General features: G+C 37.5%; 1 protein-coding gene across 5 annotated transcripts in view; it reads right to left on the bottom strand.

Annotated features, from left to right (window-relative positions):
• ENOX1 (ecto-NOX disulfide-thiol exchanger 1) overlaps nucleotides 1–17,179 on the bottom strand; it is a 706,159-nt gene that overhangs the window by 300,922 nt on the left and 388,058 nt on the right. The gene's annotated exons all lie outside the window — the stretch shown is intronic.

Genomic DNA, 17,179 nt, shown 5'->3' with positions numbered 1-17,179 from the left:
GAATCCTGGCACAATCCCTAACGGGGTGTGATTAACTAATTGGAGGGTGAGAAAATTGATAGCTCCCAGTGGTGCGCTATAGCCATCTTGCAGTGGTTTGTGAGAGCTGATTGTTAAATTTTCAGTGTGAACGTTCATACCTCAGGAATCAGCAGACACTACAAATCAGGGTTGATTTACTGTTCTGTTGATTGTCTTAAGGAAGTGATGGAGAAAAATGTCAATAATGCAGATTATACTTAAAAGTACGTTCATTGAAAAAATTTTCCCCTAGAGAGCTAGTTGTTAAACATTTACCAGCATGCCTCTGATTGCATCCCATCATCTCAAAAATCAGTCATGGGTCCTGTCTCTGAGACAGCTAACTATTTTTCCTTCTCTGTGCCTTCCCTCCCACCTTTGCACAAGCTCCCAACTTTTTCCTTTCTGAACTGGGTGTGGACAATGACAAAGGCTCCATTAGGTAAATTCCTACTGGGCCTCCCAGCACACCCACCCTGTTCCCTCCAGAGCATCTCCTGGCAGCTGTCCATGGTAGGAGGAAGGCTCTGCATGAGCACTGACCCCTTTCCTCCATCCCACTCTCTTTCCCTCTTGTTTCAGGTAGGACTGTTAGTCGCATTGCCTGAGAAGACAGGGAGAGACTGGGATCTATAGTACAGATCTTATTACATCTTCTTTCTTCCAAAACCCATTCCTCTTCTAAATGTCCCTATGTCTGCTAATGACAGCACCTACCATTGTGGTCACCTGGATTTACATACTCGGTGTCATCCCTGACTTGTCACTTATGCTCATTCCAAGCATCAAAGCCAAATCTTGTCATTTCTACCTCCATAACCTCTCTGGAACATGTCCCTTTTCCTCCATGTACAAAGCCATCACTGCCCCATTTACCCTCTAGTTCAGACCCTCAATACCTCTAACTTGGACTGTTGCTGTGGCTTCCTAATTGGTCTCTCTGCCTGCTATCTTTTTCTTCTTCAGATGCTTCTCGACATAGCTGCCAAAAAGATGTTCCTAAAGTGAAGTTCTGAACTTGTCACCCTTTCTCAACAAACTTCAGCAGCTCTCTATCACCCTTAGGATAAAATACAAGCTCTATTTGGTTTTTAAAGTCCTTCATAACATGGCCCCAAATTGGGGAGCCAGTGAAACTAGAATTCTTGTGTTTGCTTACAATCGTATAAAAAGACAAGTAAAATACCCAAACATGAGCAGGAAATTAAGGTATGATGTCTATCCATTAAGCAAAATCTCTTTTGAAAAAGGAATAGATTTCTATTGAGAACTTTCCATTGAGTGAAAATCAGGGATAATTCATTTTTGCTTGCTATGCATGATAAAAATGATACATACAAAGAAACACGAATTCTGCTAAAAAAACTGTTCTACTATTATAACCTATTGTTTGATTATTGTTTTGTGCATCTTCCAATAAAAAAACTGTCAAGAAATGAGATTCACCCGCTTGGTTAGCTACATTGATTGAATTAATCGAATAAATGATTAACAATTTATTGTGCTAAGTCTGTCCTACTCCTCCAGGGCATACCCAGGTTTGTTGTTGTTGTTGTTTTAATGAGTCATTCAATCACACTGCTCAAACTGAAACATTATTGATAATAATAAATGATAAATATTATTTATGAATTCTAACAAGACAGAAAAGACTTTTGTACAACAAAGATTTTTTTTTAAAAAATATTGTTTATTCTGGACAAAAACACAGAAGTGAGAAGACACAGGACTGCTCCAGGATATCTCTCCCTAAATTGACTGACTTCAACTTCTTTCACTTCTTTCTTTGTGCCCTTGGCATCTAGTATCATGCTAGGCATATAACTGGTGCCACATAAAGGCTGACATGGCCTTAGGCAGGCCACTTAACCATCATGTTTCAATCTCCTCATCTGTAATATGGCAGGAGGTTGGACTAGAAGGTCTCTGAGGTGTCATTCCTTCCAGCCCTAGATCTGTGATCCCATTTTTGAAATTTTTGCCATGCTACACTAAATGAATCTTCATTATAAGATACTTTCTTCACATCCCATTATATTATATCCTGGTCTCACACCTCCTGCTCCATAGTAAAATATTGGGATGGTCAGATAGAAACAGTGGTACAGAAATGAAAGTTGTTTTCATGGCTGTGGTAGCAATATTATTGAAGATGTAGTCTTGAGACAAGTATCTGGGGTTTCAAATGGAAAATTTCCAAGTAGAAGATAATCCCATACACAATGTTTTTTGTTGTTTATATACTACACAACTAAAATAATCAAGGGAGAAACTTCTATGTTGAAGATAAACTAAAAAGATTAGGACTCTCCAGGCTGCAAAGACAAAGGCTATCAGGAGATATGATCAAAGTGTATAAAATCATGAAAGATGGCTAAACACTTGTTCATCAAATCATGTGATACTAGAAGTAGGAAAATCCTTCAAATCTTAAAGGAGATAGTTTTGGGGTGAATAAAATGAAATATGTTTGACACAGTGCTTATAAATGGAAATCCTTATCCCAAAAGACATTAAATGTTGTATGTCTGAAAGGATCTTAAATTCTGAAATGATAAACTCAAAGATCAATTCATGAAGGATGAATTCCTAATAGGTTGATTGAAGATCAGGGATATTAAGAGAGCATTTTTAGTCTTTATAAGCAAGCACAGCACTTCAGTATAATTCCATTCCATTCAAACATTTGCATTATTATTATCTTTATTGATTTAATTCTAACTAACAAGGGAAAATTGAATAGTGATAAGGAAGTCACAGGAGCCTTACAAGAAAATAACCACGTCAAGCTGCAGTTCCTAATACAGACATTGTGCTAGGTGAAGAGAACACTTCAGTGATAGGATATAAGCCTAATGACAATCACAGCATCAGAGTTGTGAGGGACCACAATATGAGCTGCCATGTCACACAACTGATTCATTATAAAGGAGTCCATTAAAGTCCACACATATTTTTCATATGAATAGTTAGAACTATTTTTGCTCTACCCTTAACCTGATTATTCTGTGGTAGAAAACATAAGCAAAATCAAGACCAAAGGATATTATTTGTTCATATTTTTAGCTTGAAAAGGACAACCCCAGTGGCATAAAAGATTGAAAGTTCTCAAAAAACACCATAGTATATATACTATGGTGGCACTCTTTGTAGTAGCAAAAGAAATAGAAACAACATGAATGTAATGAAATCGTATTAAGCAATAAGAAACAATGGATATGGAGAATACAAAGACTCATGGGAGCACTTCAATGAACTGATGCAAAGTGAAGTAAGTGAAACCAGGAAAACAATCTACATGGTTACTGTAACACCGTATATGTACATGAAGAGAACAACAGCAACAAGATGAAATTGAACTCTGTGTAATCACAATGCCCAGGCCTAACACTGGAGAACTCGTGGGAAAATGAACCTCCCTCCCTTTTTGGAATAGGGAGGGAAGTACAGGTATGGAACATCCCATGTATTGTTAAACTTAGTTGATATATTGGTTAGTCTTGCTGAATTATTTTGTCCTCATTCTCCGCTATAAAAATGGTTCTCTGCTAGGCGTGGAGAAAGAGATATATCTGGATATGAAACTGATATGAAAACCAGACATACATCAATGTAATTTAAAAAAAATACATCATTCTTTTATCTTAAACTATTAAGAAAAAAACATCTCATTCTCATATGCTGACTTCTTAACACAAATAGATCCTTGTTTTATGAATCTCTTAGCTTAAATTTTGCAACAGCAATGAATATACTACTTGTATAATGTCTTTAGCTGAAACTTTTCATTTTGGCTTTGGTCCAGATTTACATTTCCTAACAATACTTTCTATGTTCTTTCTGGAAGTATAAGCTAGACCACCAGAAATGCGTAGTAAGCATGTTTGATGAGTTTTGGTAGGTCCTGTGTTGCAACCAAGACAAGTAAGGTAAAGAAATAGCAAGAAAGCATGCACTTGCTTTTAATTAGTTCAAATGTCCAAGTCCAGAATTATATAACAAGGGGACAAAAGAATATCAAGAAATTGTGGAATTGGAAAATACTTTCTAAGTCAAGCAAGATTTTGGAAATTATAAACCAACAAGCCAGATGCTAACTACGAAAAAATTTTGCAACAGGTTATCAAATAGGAAATTTTGTGAGCATTTAGAAAAAAAATATATGCTCAAACAAAGGGAGCTAGCATGGCTTCACTAAGAATAAGTCATGCCTCACTGGTCTCATTCCCTATTTTTTCCACAGTTAAGAGAATGATAGACTAGGAGAATACTACAGGCACAAGTGTATATTGATTTCCTGGAACCACAGAAGGTCAAACCTAAGGGTCAGAATGAGATGAGTTAGTGGTTTCATTATTCAAATAGAAATGGCAATAGAGAGCACAAGACTGGTTATTTTGTAGATCTTTGCCTCAAAGAAGTGAATAAATTTGATAAAAGTTTCCATGATATCCTTGTGAGAAGAAAGGGCAGCATGAAGTAGTACTTTTAGGTGAATTCACAACTGGTAAACATACCCAAATCACTTGGTTAATGGATATTGTCAAGCTAGATATAAATCTTTTTTTGAATTATGTCAAAACTCTGTCCTTGTTCCTATTCAAGAATATTATCAGCCTGGATGAAGCTATATAAAATAGATTATTAAATCATAGTTAGAAAGGATACTTAATATAATAGATAACAGAATTAAGATTTGAAACTATCTTGTACCAGTCAGATGATGGCCAAAATCAACAAGATGAAAGGAAAGGCGCAGACAATTAGTTTGATTTTGTACTGATTCTAGTATTTTGTATGGCATTTGTTTAAAACAATGAGGTACATTAAAAAACCTCTGTGAAGTATCTGTTATATACAAGACAGTATGATAAGAACCTAATATGAAATTATTTTCTTGTGATTTGCCGATTTCACCTAAAACTGGTGTGTCGAGGGAGAAATCCCTTTTGTTTGCAGAGACTTGAAACTTGGTAATTACCTTCATAGAAAGCAAACTCCATTTATTTATACTCTGCTCTTCTAGGGTGGCATCAGTGGCTGGTAATTTCAATTGGATAATGAGGGGGAATGATCATGAGATCATAGATTTAGAGCTGGAAGTAATCTTAGAGATGACCAAGGAAACCCCACCTCCAATTCTTGAAGCTGAGAAAACTGAGGAGGAGCAGGGAAGGTAAGTGCCTTTACTCAGGGTCACATGCGCAATGCCTAGGGCAGGATTTGAACCCAAGACCTGGCTCTAAGGGGATCCAAGAGACCAGGATTCCAAGATGAGTTAATTTGTAAAGTTGGGAAACTCACATCATCCTTCTTCCATGTATAAAATAAAAAGTCTGATACAGACTTGATCAAGGCATCTTAACCTATAGACCCCTTATAGATTTCAAGGGGTCCATGAACTTGTATGGGAAAAAATTACATCTTTATTTCAATATAATTAGTTTCTTAATAATGGTAACTCTCATTTCTAAAGCACTTTACAAATATTATCTCATTTTATCCTCACAACAAACCCGGGAGGTGGATGCTATTATTAAGGATGCGGAAACTCAGGCATATAGAGGTTAAGCGACTTGCCCAGGGTCACACTGCTAGTAAGTATTACAGGCTAGAACTGAACTTAGGTCTTCCTGCCTCTAGGCCCAACTCTTTATTCACTGTGCCACCCAGTTGCCTATGTTTCCTTTGTACTTTTATGGGTTTCATTTTATGCATTTAAAAACATCGTTTTGGAGAGGGTTCCATAAGCTTCACCAGAGTGCTGAAGGGGTCCAACACACACACACACACACACACACACACACACACACACACACAGTTATGAAGTCGAGAATTCATGGGCTACAAGATTTTTATGGTTGATTCCAGCTCTAAAATTCTGTGATTCTGTAACAAAGAGAGAGTGGAAAACAGGGGGCTGGGGCCAGGAGAGAGGGAGTAGCTTCCTAGAAGTCATTTCTTTTCACCAGAAAATATTGTTAGATGCCTTGGGTGGAAAGTGAACAGCTTAACCTTAAACAGATTTTAATTTTTAATAGAGTGGAATAGGTCAGCTGAAGCCTTGTCACTAGGAAGCCTTGGTACAATCTAGTATCATGAAGATTTCTTTAACATGCCCTGAGGTGATATTCCAATCCCAGTAGGAGGGTATGTGGGCATGGGGCTGGAGTGGGGTGGAGGGCACTTTAAATAGATGAAATGTCTTCTATGAGACTTGATTCATAACTGATCAAATCCTTTATTTGGCTATCTATGATCTTACTTTTACCAGTAATTCACACTAATGAAGCCTCAAACTGAGTCCATACTCATATCTTGAGATTTATCTGTATGAGGAGAAGGAAGAAACTATCACAAAGGGGAAGGGAAAGGCATCTTTGTGTTTGAAGTACAAATTCTAATAAATAAAGATCGGCTTTCCTACATAATTAAAATGGAAGTTGGGGACAGGAAGCAGTGGTCCAAATATTATGCACACAATACAAATGTTCTGACATGCAAAAGGTCTCCTGGGAAATTAAAGTCCCCGAACAGTCGGAAAAATTGAACCAGGGCAGAGCAGCCAAGCTTTCACTCGTAGAGATAAAACAAGTATAGATGAACCAGGTCTGACTAATTTCACAAGCTTTGTAAAGTCCTCAGATTATCTGGGTATTAGTGCAGGCAGGTCTCAGCTGTCCATAAAAATGAGAACATGGTTTAAAAGCCGCATTTGAATTTTAAAGGTGCTCAACATTTCTAGTATTGTTTACTAAAAAAGGTCAACACTCCAGTCTTTTATTCATGCACATCGCTGCCTCAATCTAAAAGCACTGGCTAAGTCCTGATGAGTTTTCCACATGGCATATGCTGGAAATGTGTTAAATGCAGAGTTCCAGAGCCAAGGACATTATTTTTTCAACTCAGTGAATCTCTTATTAAAAAATCTTTGCTCTACCTACTCCTGGAGTGTCTGAGGATGGACCACAGAGATACTGGATCACAAACTGAAATAGCACACTAATTTACAACAACAACAATAATATGGCTATCTTCCCAATCCTTAAATCTCCTCCTGACTCCACTTCTGCCCAATCTAGAAAAGGGAGAAAAAGAAACATTTAAATAGAACCTATATCCAATTTCAGCCCTAACATGAAATCTTTGGCTTTTTTTTGGACAAGTATTTTGCTCAGATTTATGCTTGGTGCCCTTACCCAAATTCCCAGCTCTATACATGCATTCACTTGAATTCTTAGTTCTTTTTTGTAATTCAAAGGCATAATATTCAGAGACCTTCGAGTAAGATTTGTGTTAAAATCATTAAATGCCCACACAAGTAATTTTTTATTAACTGAACCCAGCAATGATACATAATACATACCAATTTTATGGCAGGGAGAAGAATTATTCACTTTGGTATGCCAAGAATATCTGTTGTATAAATTAGAAATTGTCTTGGTAGCAAGTTTAATGTTATACACTTATTGTGGAAAAGTACAACTTTAATGCCAGGGGAATCCTAAATTGATTGCAGGTGTGCCTCACATTAAGAGAACTTAATAAATTCCATCTTTGAAAACACTATTCCCTGATACATTCAGGAATTGTTAACTTAAAAAAATACATTCTTCACCTTGCAAAAGGCTTGGCTGTAGTTTCCTATAAAAATATTGCTCCTCAGGACATTTATTACTTGGTTTGATTTACAGAAATTTGAGCGGGCAAGCATCTCACCTCTGCGCCTCGGTTATCACAACTGTAAAATGAAAGTTGGACAAGATGAACTCTCAGGTCCTTTCTATATGTAAGTCTACGGTCCTATGAGGTAAACAGTTTTCACATAATTTATATAATTCAATTGATTTGAAATGTTACAAAAATTTGATTTACTTGCAATTTTTCAAACATCTACTGCACAAAGGGAGCCGTATATGTGACTTTAGACATAAATACTATGTCCCAGAAGACAAAACTGATCAGCAGATTGATGTAGAGACAGGGGTTAAAAAGAATGCTATATTAATAAATCATCTTTTACTAATTGTCTAGCCTGGGCTCCATAATCCAAGCTACCACAGCAGGTCCAAACTCAACTCCTAGAATCACAGACTCCTAAAACTGCAGAGCCTGGACACAGAAGCTTTGTGGTTGTTCAGTTGTTTCAGTCATGTCCAACTCTGTGACCCCATTTGGGGTTTAACTGGCAGAGATACTAGAATGGTTTGCCATTTTCTTCTCCAGCTCATTTTACAGATGAGGAACTGAGGCAAACGGGGTCAAGTGACTTGCCCAGGATCACAAAGCTCCCTGAATTCAAATCCTGTTTCAGACACTTTCAACCTGTGTGGCTCTGGGCAAATCGCTTAACCTCCATTTGTTTTAGTTTCCTCATCTGTAAAATGCGACTGATAATAGTGCCCTCCTCCAAGGATTATTGTGGGGATCAAATGAGACTGGAATTGTAAAGCATTTAACATAGGAATTAACACACGGGTCTCCTACGACCATCATTATCATTATTAGCTATGTGCCCTGATGGGGAGTGACGAGCTCCTAGCTTTAGTTTATCAATAAAACGAGGCTAAAAATAGCACCTTCCTTAAAAGGTTGTTTATGAGGATTAAATGAGATTTTTGTGAAGAACTTTGCAAACCAAAAAGTGTTACAGAAATACTAATGGTTGTCGTTATTATTATAATACTTCAGAGTTACCATTTCTCCTTTGTGAATGTAAATCAATTGACATCACTGGCTAGAAAATGTATGCAATGCACATACATATTAGTCTTGCCTGGTGATCCACCTCATAGATGTAAGACACTCCGATGTATCATGTATTGAACAGAAAACCACAAATGAATATTAACCTCTCTATTATATTAAAAATCATGTTTTTAAGAGTCTCGGGAATTAGACATTTAGAATTTTTAAAATTTAGAAAATTGGAAATCGAATAGGCCTTGAACACATGACACGCCAATTCTCAGAAAGCATTGTGTCATTGTGGTCCGTTCTTCTGTCACATAATCCTTTACAAGTTCATGGCTAATCTGCACAGGGGAGTGAGTCTTGCAACTCTAGGAAAATTATTCAGAACACAACAAAGGCCGGAAGAATAGGCTTCAATCACAATGAGAACAGACCTAGATGATCTGCCATTAGCAATGGAGTGAATCAGACTCTTCTCCATCCACACCCACTGCTTCCTTTTCTTCCTCTTTTAATCCCTCATCCAGTTGGGATGCTCAAAGATCCCAAAGTGTAGATCTTAGAGTAGAAGAAACCGGTTGATTTCCTACCTTGATTTTCTGTCTCAGAAATCACTGTCTCAGAAACAAAAGGAAGTGAGCAAAAACTAATAAAGCATCCTGATCTTCACTAACATGTATCAGAAATGGGACCTTTCCTACATTAAAAGGGAAAGCCTGGATGTCATTTTTGTTGCTGGGCTACTAGAAAACTCATAGCATGTTCTGTGTCTATCACTCCTGAGGCAATAAACAATATCCTTCAATAAATATTATTTGGTTTCCTTTCCTAGGGTGGATGCTGATTTACTACAAAAATCACTCATTTTGAGAGGTATTTGCTGCCAAATATAAGAAGTAAAATAGTCAGGAAAACTTGATTCTTTCCATGTTAAGAAAGAAATCCTACAAATGGAAAAAGATCACAAATTCTGGGGGATAGGGTGATAATTACAGTAGAGTTAGAATATACATGTGCTAGGGAATAATGTGAAATAAGGTTGGAGTCAAGCCAGTGCCTAATTATGAAGGACTTTATGTCCCAGCTAAGGAATCTGGACCTTTAATCTTAGAATCTAGGAAGAAACCAGCCAAACAAGGAGGTATGAGTTACCGATCCAATCCTTTTAAATAACAATGAATATCCTACTAGATAAAAAGTATGAGATATTAGAATGCTTTCTTGTTTTATTAAATGCAAGAGTCATGCTGACTCGGAGGCAATCTCAATTCATAACAGAAAGGTATCGTCACACTAGCTTCTGTGAATTTATGTTTTGGGAATCACTGTAATGAAAACATTACTCTATCTTAATACTACTCATCTCCACCTTCTGGCTTCCCTGACTTCCACCTTCTGGCTTCTCTGACTTCCTTCCAGTCTCAGCTAAGATCCATCTTCTATGAGAAGCCTTTCTTAATGCTCCCTCTATTGATTATCTTCAATTTATCCTGACTACATCTTGTTTCAATATATGTGTTTTTATGTTGTCTTCTTCATTAAATTGAGAGCTCTTTGAGGGCAGGGACTGTCTTTTGCATTCCATCCCCATACTTTAGTGACTGGTCTATAATAGACACTTAATACATGTTTACTGACTGACTGAATCATGACCTAGAGGGTTCATTTCAACTCTAGTGTTCTATAATTCTATATAATAATTGGATTGAGACCACTGAAAGGGGAAAAAAAAAGTCTTGCAGGGATCTAAGAGCTTTGGCAGCTTAACTTTTGAGCCTCCCTCATTATAATCTGACCTTGAAAAGGCCTCCCTTTGTACCCCCACTGACCAATCTTGGTGACATATGACATTTCAAATAAATAATGTATGGGCTGTTTCTGCTACGTGCTATGTACAACTTTGACTCAACAGGGACTCTATAAATGTTATATGAGAGAGTAAGCTTTCTTTAAAAAAAGAATGAAAGAAACCCTGGACTCTTTCAATGCAGACATCAAACAAGTCTCCAGAAAATGTTGATCAGTGGGTACTGCTTTCATGAAAGAGAACGCGAATAGCTGGCAGGCACAATTTGACCGATTCGGTGACATTCTAGCATCTCACAAAGATTTCCTCAGACACAAAAGATGGGAGGCTGGTTTAGAGAGAGTGAAAGAGAGAAGGAAAAAGAGGGGAGATCTCTTTACCCTTTCCTTTATCTTTTTTCTTCTTCTTTCTCATGCTTTCTCTGCCAAATATTCAGCAAGAAAATTGCCCCCAGATCATTCTTCAGGCAGCTAACTTCCTACATTTGCAAACAAGAACCTCTAACATGCAGCAGCGGTCATGATGATGATGATGGCTGACATTTATATAGCAACTGAAGGTCTGCAAAGTCTTCTCTACCCGTTCTCTCATCTGAGCCTCACAACAGACCTGTGCAGTAGAAAATATTGTTATTATCCTCCATTTAAGATGAGGAAATTCATGTCTTAGGCAAACTGACTCATCCAACATCCCAGAACGAGTCTCAGAAATGGGCAATGGACTTAGGTCTCTCCTGACTCCATGCCAAGCACTCTTTCCACCTTTCCCTATTACCCACCTCCATCATTCTTCCATCTTTTACCATATTATGCTTAATTACCAAATATTCTAAATATCTCCATGCGCAGAATTGATCACGACACTTCACTGCTCAGAAAGCATTCAATGGTTGGCCGATCATTCTGACCTTCAAGATTCTCCACAATTTGGTACCAAAAGTTAACCTCATACTGCTCCAGCCAATCTGGACCACTTACCATTCTCTGTGAACAAACTGTTTCCGCACCACTCTGACATTGCTCATACTGTTCCCTCTTCCTATCACACCCCCTTCTCTCCTATCTTCCACATTTTCTGAAATAATACCCAGCCTTTAGGACTCAGGCCAAATATTACTTCTTCTATGAAGCTTTCTCTGATCCTACAACTCATCTTGCCCACTTCAGACCTCATAAGCACTTTGTACCCCTTTCATCTATTTATCATATTACATTTGCACCATAGCTATTTATATGATCTCCTTGCTAGGAGTATTTCACACACACACACACACACACACACACACACACACACACACACCCCTACTAGGTTGTAAATTCCTTAACAGTAGGACTGTGTCTTCCTTCTAGGACAGTGCTATGTGCACATAAATAATAATAAAAAAAATGTTCATGAAATTGAATCAGAAAAGAAACAGAAGAAAAATGCATAAAATACTAAGAAAACCCAGAAATAATTTCTAAAAAAAAGTGATCCTAAAGTATAAACGTGGTTAATTTGTAGTCTATTGTTCCTAGATTATATATCTCTACAGGGCAGGGTACTCATTTTAATTTTTGTATAGCCCTATAAGAATGACACATATACAAGGGTTTCCAGAATGTTTATAACCTCCTGCTCCCATTCTCTAATATAGGAGGTATTCCAAATTACTCCAGTATGTGTAGATTCAGCCAGGTCCCAACCTGGCCTTGGCTAAGGAAGATACAAGAAAATACATCGTAGCAATTCTCTATGATGGCATCAACACAGTCTTGTAATTGTCTCTCATCTTTTCTGTGCCTTGTTTTTCGCTGTTTTTGTTGGTTTGGTTTGGTTTTTTACCTTGGTAAGCCAACCCCAGGGGCTGAATTTCTAATCCTTGAGACTTGATCTCAACTCAGGCTTTCAATATTTGCGTTTCAGCATCTGCAGTTCTCACGAGACACCGTCACTCGGTGGACTTGGTTGACCAGCCAACAATAGGTGTAGATAAACTTGGACTGACTGCTCTAAGTTAACAGAGGTCCCTTGCTTTTGGCTTATAGCTTCTGGAGCAGGGATACAAACAAGTAGAAGTCCAGTTTCATACTCATAATATCATCAATTCAGTCTGCAGCTATCTTAGCATCTAGTTGATTAGAGGGAAGGGATTAGCGCCCATTGGTGCATTTGCTTGAAAAAGATAAGAATAAGAATCAAGGAATCTGAATTGTAAGAGAACTTAGAAGCTGTCTAATCAAACCTATTCAAGAATTCCTACTACAGTATCATTAACAAGTAGTTATTTAGCCACTACTTAAAAACCTCTTGTTTTCTGGGGGGAACTACACCCTCCTAAGGTAGGACACTACTTTGGGAGTCACTTCAATTGCTGGGGAAGTCTTTCCTAAACATGCCTCTACTTGGTCTGGGGGTCAAAAGAACCAGGCTTATCCCTCTGTTATAGGAAGAGTCTTCAAAACCTTGAATGCAATATCCTGCACTCACTCCATCCCCAAGTTTTGTCTTCTCTGAGCTAAACATGCCCAATTCCTTCAGTCAATCCTCAAGTGGCCGTACATCTAGCCCCTTTGTCATCTTAGTCATTGCCCTCCCCTTCTCCTTCATGATCTCCAATTCCCCAGAATTCTTCCTTAAAACATAGCACCTAAAACTGAAGACACCATTCAAGATATGATCTGATCAGGGCTAAATCTTGTATGCTCATAAGCTCCTCATTCTGGATGTTGTGCCTTGGTCAATTTAATGTTTTTGCTGAAGTTATCGAAGATTTAAGTAAGAGTACCCTGAGGTCAATCAAGTGTACATGACTTTAAAATGGTATTAAAATGTGTTAATGCTTCTTTCACACAAAATATAACAGATCTGCCTTTAAAATGCTCACAGCAATCAATGGTTTTAATTGAGCAGAAAAGCAGACAGAGACACCAAAACATTCCATTCCAGCTGTGGCTCCTGATAGTCATCCTGAGAGATGAATTTCTAAAATAGATGTTTCCATTAAGACAATGATATTTATTGAAAGGTAAACCAGAAATGTACAGCTACTTCCAACATTACTGAACAAAGGCCATTTACACCATTCTGCCTCTACTGTATATTAGCTCTTATTTGAGTTTATCAGCATTTGTCAGTTAATCCAAGTGCATGTAGAACATGGTCTCTTTTTAGCAAGAAAGAATTAGGCAACTTCTTGGAGACTAAAGGAAGCACCTCCTAATAATCTAAACACTCATTGCTGAAGGACAGATTAAAAGAGAAACATGAAATCTCATTATGTTCCTCAAAAGCATAGCTCTGTTAAATCTGTTGGATCAAACGTGGCCACTGGCACCATCCTGTTACCAGACAGCACAAAAAAGAAGACAGCCATATAATAACCAGCATCTACCTTTGGATTTTTCATTTCTTTTATTTTAAGAGACTTTTTCCTTCTCACCTTAACCATTTTTAAGAGTTGCTGGCCTTGAGGCCATGCTTACACATAGACCAACTCGATTTTCTTGGCAAAAAAATAACAAATAGGAGTCAGGAATAGAATAAAGGAGATATACACTGGGATTGTTAGGGTTTTTCCTTTGCCTTCTTGTGGTTCATTCTCGGTTCAGTAAGTCTATGAAAGTGGCTGAGCCAAACTCTCTCCGGTCATTCTACACCTTAGCAAACTGCACCATTAGAAATCAGAAAGTACTTTCACCTAGGTAAGACCACCACAACCTTGTTGATAAGCATCCTGCAATTTCCCCCAAGGACTGAGAAAGTTTAAATCAGTAACGTACCTCTCAGAGAAATTTCTACACTGGGGTCTGGAGGGCTGAATCGAGTAACACGCACCATCTTAGAAATGAATGCAAAGCTTGGGAGAAGTGAGTATACCTTGAGGCTTTAGCAAGGGGAAGGAGTTTAATACTGAGTTTCAACTGAGAATTTATACAGAAGTCAATGCTTTTTGGGTGCAGATTTTTATGCTAGATGCAAAATAAGCAATTCACTTCTCAGGGTAGGTTCCTTTATAGTGGAGGTCCAGGTTGCTTTCTGCCTGCTCAATCTGGCTGGTCCAGTCCAACACATTTCACTAAACAAGTTATTATTCAGCAAACCATTTCCTTAAGCAGATGCAAACACCTTTTTTCCTCTGTGAGACTTCCCTTAGGCAAGTTTAATTTCTTAGGAAAGGGTCAAGGGACAACTATATAAAGTGAACACTAAGAAACAAACATGCAAAGTCAGATGTTACTGCTTATGCCAGACCCTGCTAGACTTCAGGTCTTGCTATGCCAGTAACATTAACTCCAGCAACTCCATTTATAGCAGACACCCACTCCATTTATAACCTTTTTCTGCATCATGGACCCCCTTTGGCAGTCTGGCAAAATCAATGAACCCATTAGAATAAGGCTTTTTGAATGAATAAAATACATAGGATTACAAAGTAAAACACTTATATTAAAATAGTTATCTAAATGTAGAAAAAAGAAAAGTCCACAGGCCTCAGGTTAAGAAAATCCGATTTGTAGAAAGAAAAATGTTGGGGCTCTTGGATATCCTCTTTTAATATGACCATAATGAAGTAAAAAAGATGAAGCATAGTATAAGGGATATAAAGGGCTGGCCTAGGAGTCAGAAGACCTGTGTTCAAGTCTTCTAATAGACATTGACTATGAGACAGTGGGCAAGTTATTGAACAAAGCTTTCAGTCCTTCAAGCAAGACTCTGAGATTAAATTACAGATCAAATGCCAATTTGCCTTGGTAAAGAATGTTTCCATGCCAGGAGATTCCTATGTCAATAAAATCATAGGTTTGAATGATGAAAGAAGAGAAGTTTTATTGTATCCTTGTAGAAAGAAATATGCATCTAATAATTACAGAAAGATGCAGGGAGGGACAAGAAAGAGAGACATAGAAAAAAAAGGAGGAAAAAAAAGGAAAGAAATGATATCTTTATGAGTAATAAAGGGCTAATCCCTGATAGACATTTCAGAATTAGCTCTCTGCATGTGCAACAAGATGGATTGGAACAAAAGTCAAAACTAATGACAAATTAGGATCTCAGAGTTAAAAGGGGCTGCAGAATCTCTCATCCAAATTCCTATTTTCTGATACAGTTCTATACCAGATAAAAAACCACACACACAGGAAAAAAAACATACAAGAAAACTTTCCCAGGGAAGAAAAGTTTATATATAAATAAATAAATAAATAAATAAATAAATACATGTATGTATATATACACACATATACACATGGCATATATACATGTATAAACACAAAAATGTGTATATATACAAACATGCATATACACATATATACATATATGTGTGTATATATATATATACACACATATATGTGTATGTCTATATAAGTTCTTTTGTTTAGTAAACAAGCAGCATTGGCAAAATGGTTATTTCCCTGAGTATTTTTTCTTCTATGAGATACAAAGGGGGAAAAGCACCTTCAATATCTATTCAATATTTGTTTTTCTTGGCCACAACTCCAGCTAGCTTACTTCTAAGAATCAGGATTACATCCCAAACACCAGAGACCAGACAGAAATAATACTCATGCCAGAAGAATAGTTGCACCCTAACATAATCACTGCTTTCTGACGGGTGTTGTATCTCCCTAAAATACACACACACACACACACACACACACACACACACACACAATATTGAGAAGCCAATGGTGGGGGGGGGTGAATACATGTGAACAGTAGGTTTTCATTTATTTCCCCAACAACACAACCTTGTGTGTCTCGATTCAAACGGTTCCATTATCTTTAAGGTCTTAATCATTTGTATTGGCAGTTTCTGAAGTGTTCAAAGCTTGTGCTTAAAGAGTATTATTGGCATACAACATAGTCATGCAACATTAAGCAGATTTACAACCTTGTACATAGTTATCCTTGATAATCTTTATTCAAAAGTAAGTTAAATCTCACATACTGGTTTAGCAACCTCAAACATTCCACTCTTAGGCATATGCTACCCGTGAATATTGGCTTCAAGACGCATCCTTAAACTTTCCCCCCTCATTGAGACCCAGCAGTTTGTTACTGCTGTTGTTTTAGAGGGGATTCTCAATTTGTTTTCTATTTCCTTGACCAGGAAAAAGATGGAAAGACTAGGAAGGCATTCTGAAATGTAGCAATAGTCTATGAGTGACCAAAAGGTGGTCATCTAAATGACTTTGAAGAAATGGAATAATTCCATCAAACAAAATTATCTTCAATAGACCACAGTATTTTTGAGGAAGCTAATTAAAATTAAGTCATGTCAACAGACATTGGTTAAACACCTACTATAAGCCTTTGAGAGATATGATGTTTCCTCCCTGGGACTTAGATGGCACAGTGGATAGAATGCTAGACCTGAAGTCTATGTGGGGAAAGGAGGGAAAGAGAGATAGAGATTATATCTTTGTGTATTAGAAGGGGCTGAGTCCTGATGGTCACTTCAGAATTAGCTTTCTGAGGGCAAATCATTGACTGATTGAAGCAAAAATAGCAACACAAAAACAGAATCTCAGAGTCAGAAGAGACCTCAATGCATTTGGACTAACATGGTTGAACATACATATACCTCTATTACTACTATTTCTATCTTGAGTAACGGGAAACGGATTATGTTCTTTGGGAGATCATTCCACTTTCCCATAGCTTTAACTGTTGGGA

This window comes from Trichosurus vulpecula, chromosome 4, assembly GCF_011100635.1.
Source record: "Trichosurus vulpecula isolate mTriVul1 chromosome 4, mTriVul1.pri, whole genome shotgun sequence".
Taxonomy (NCBI): domain Eukaryota; kingdom Metazoa; phylum Chordata; class Mammalia; order Diprotodontia; family Phalangeridae; genus Trichosurus; species Trichosurus vulpecula.
The sequence above is the reverse complement of the archived record's forward strand: the minus strand, read 5'-3'. Positions and strand labels throughout refer to the sequence as shown.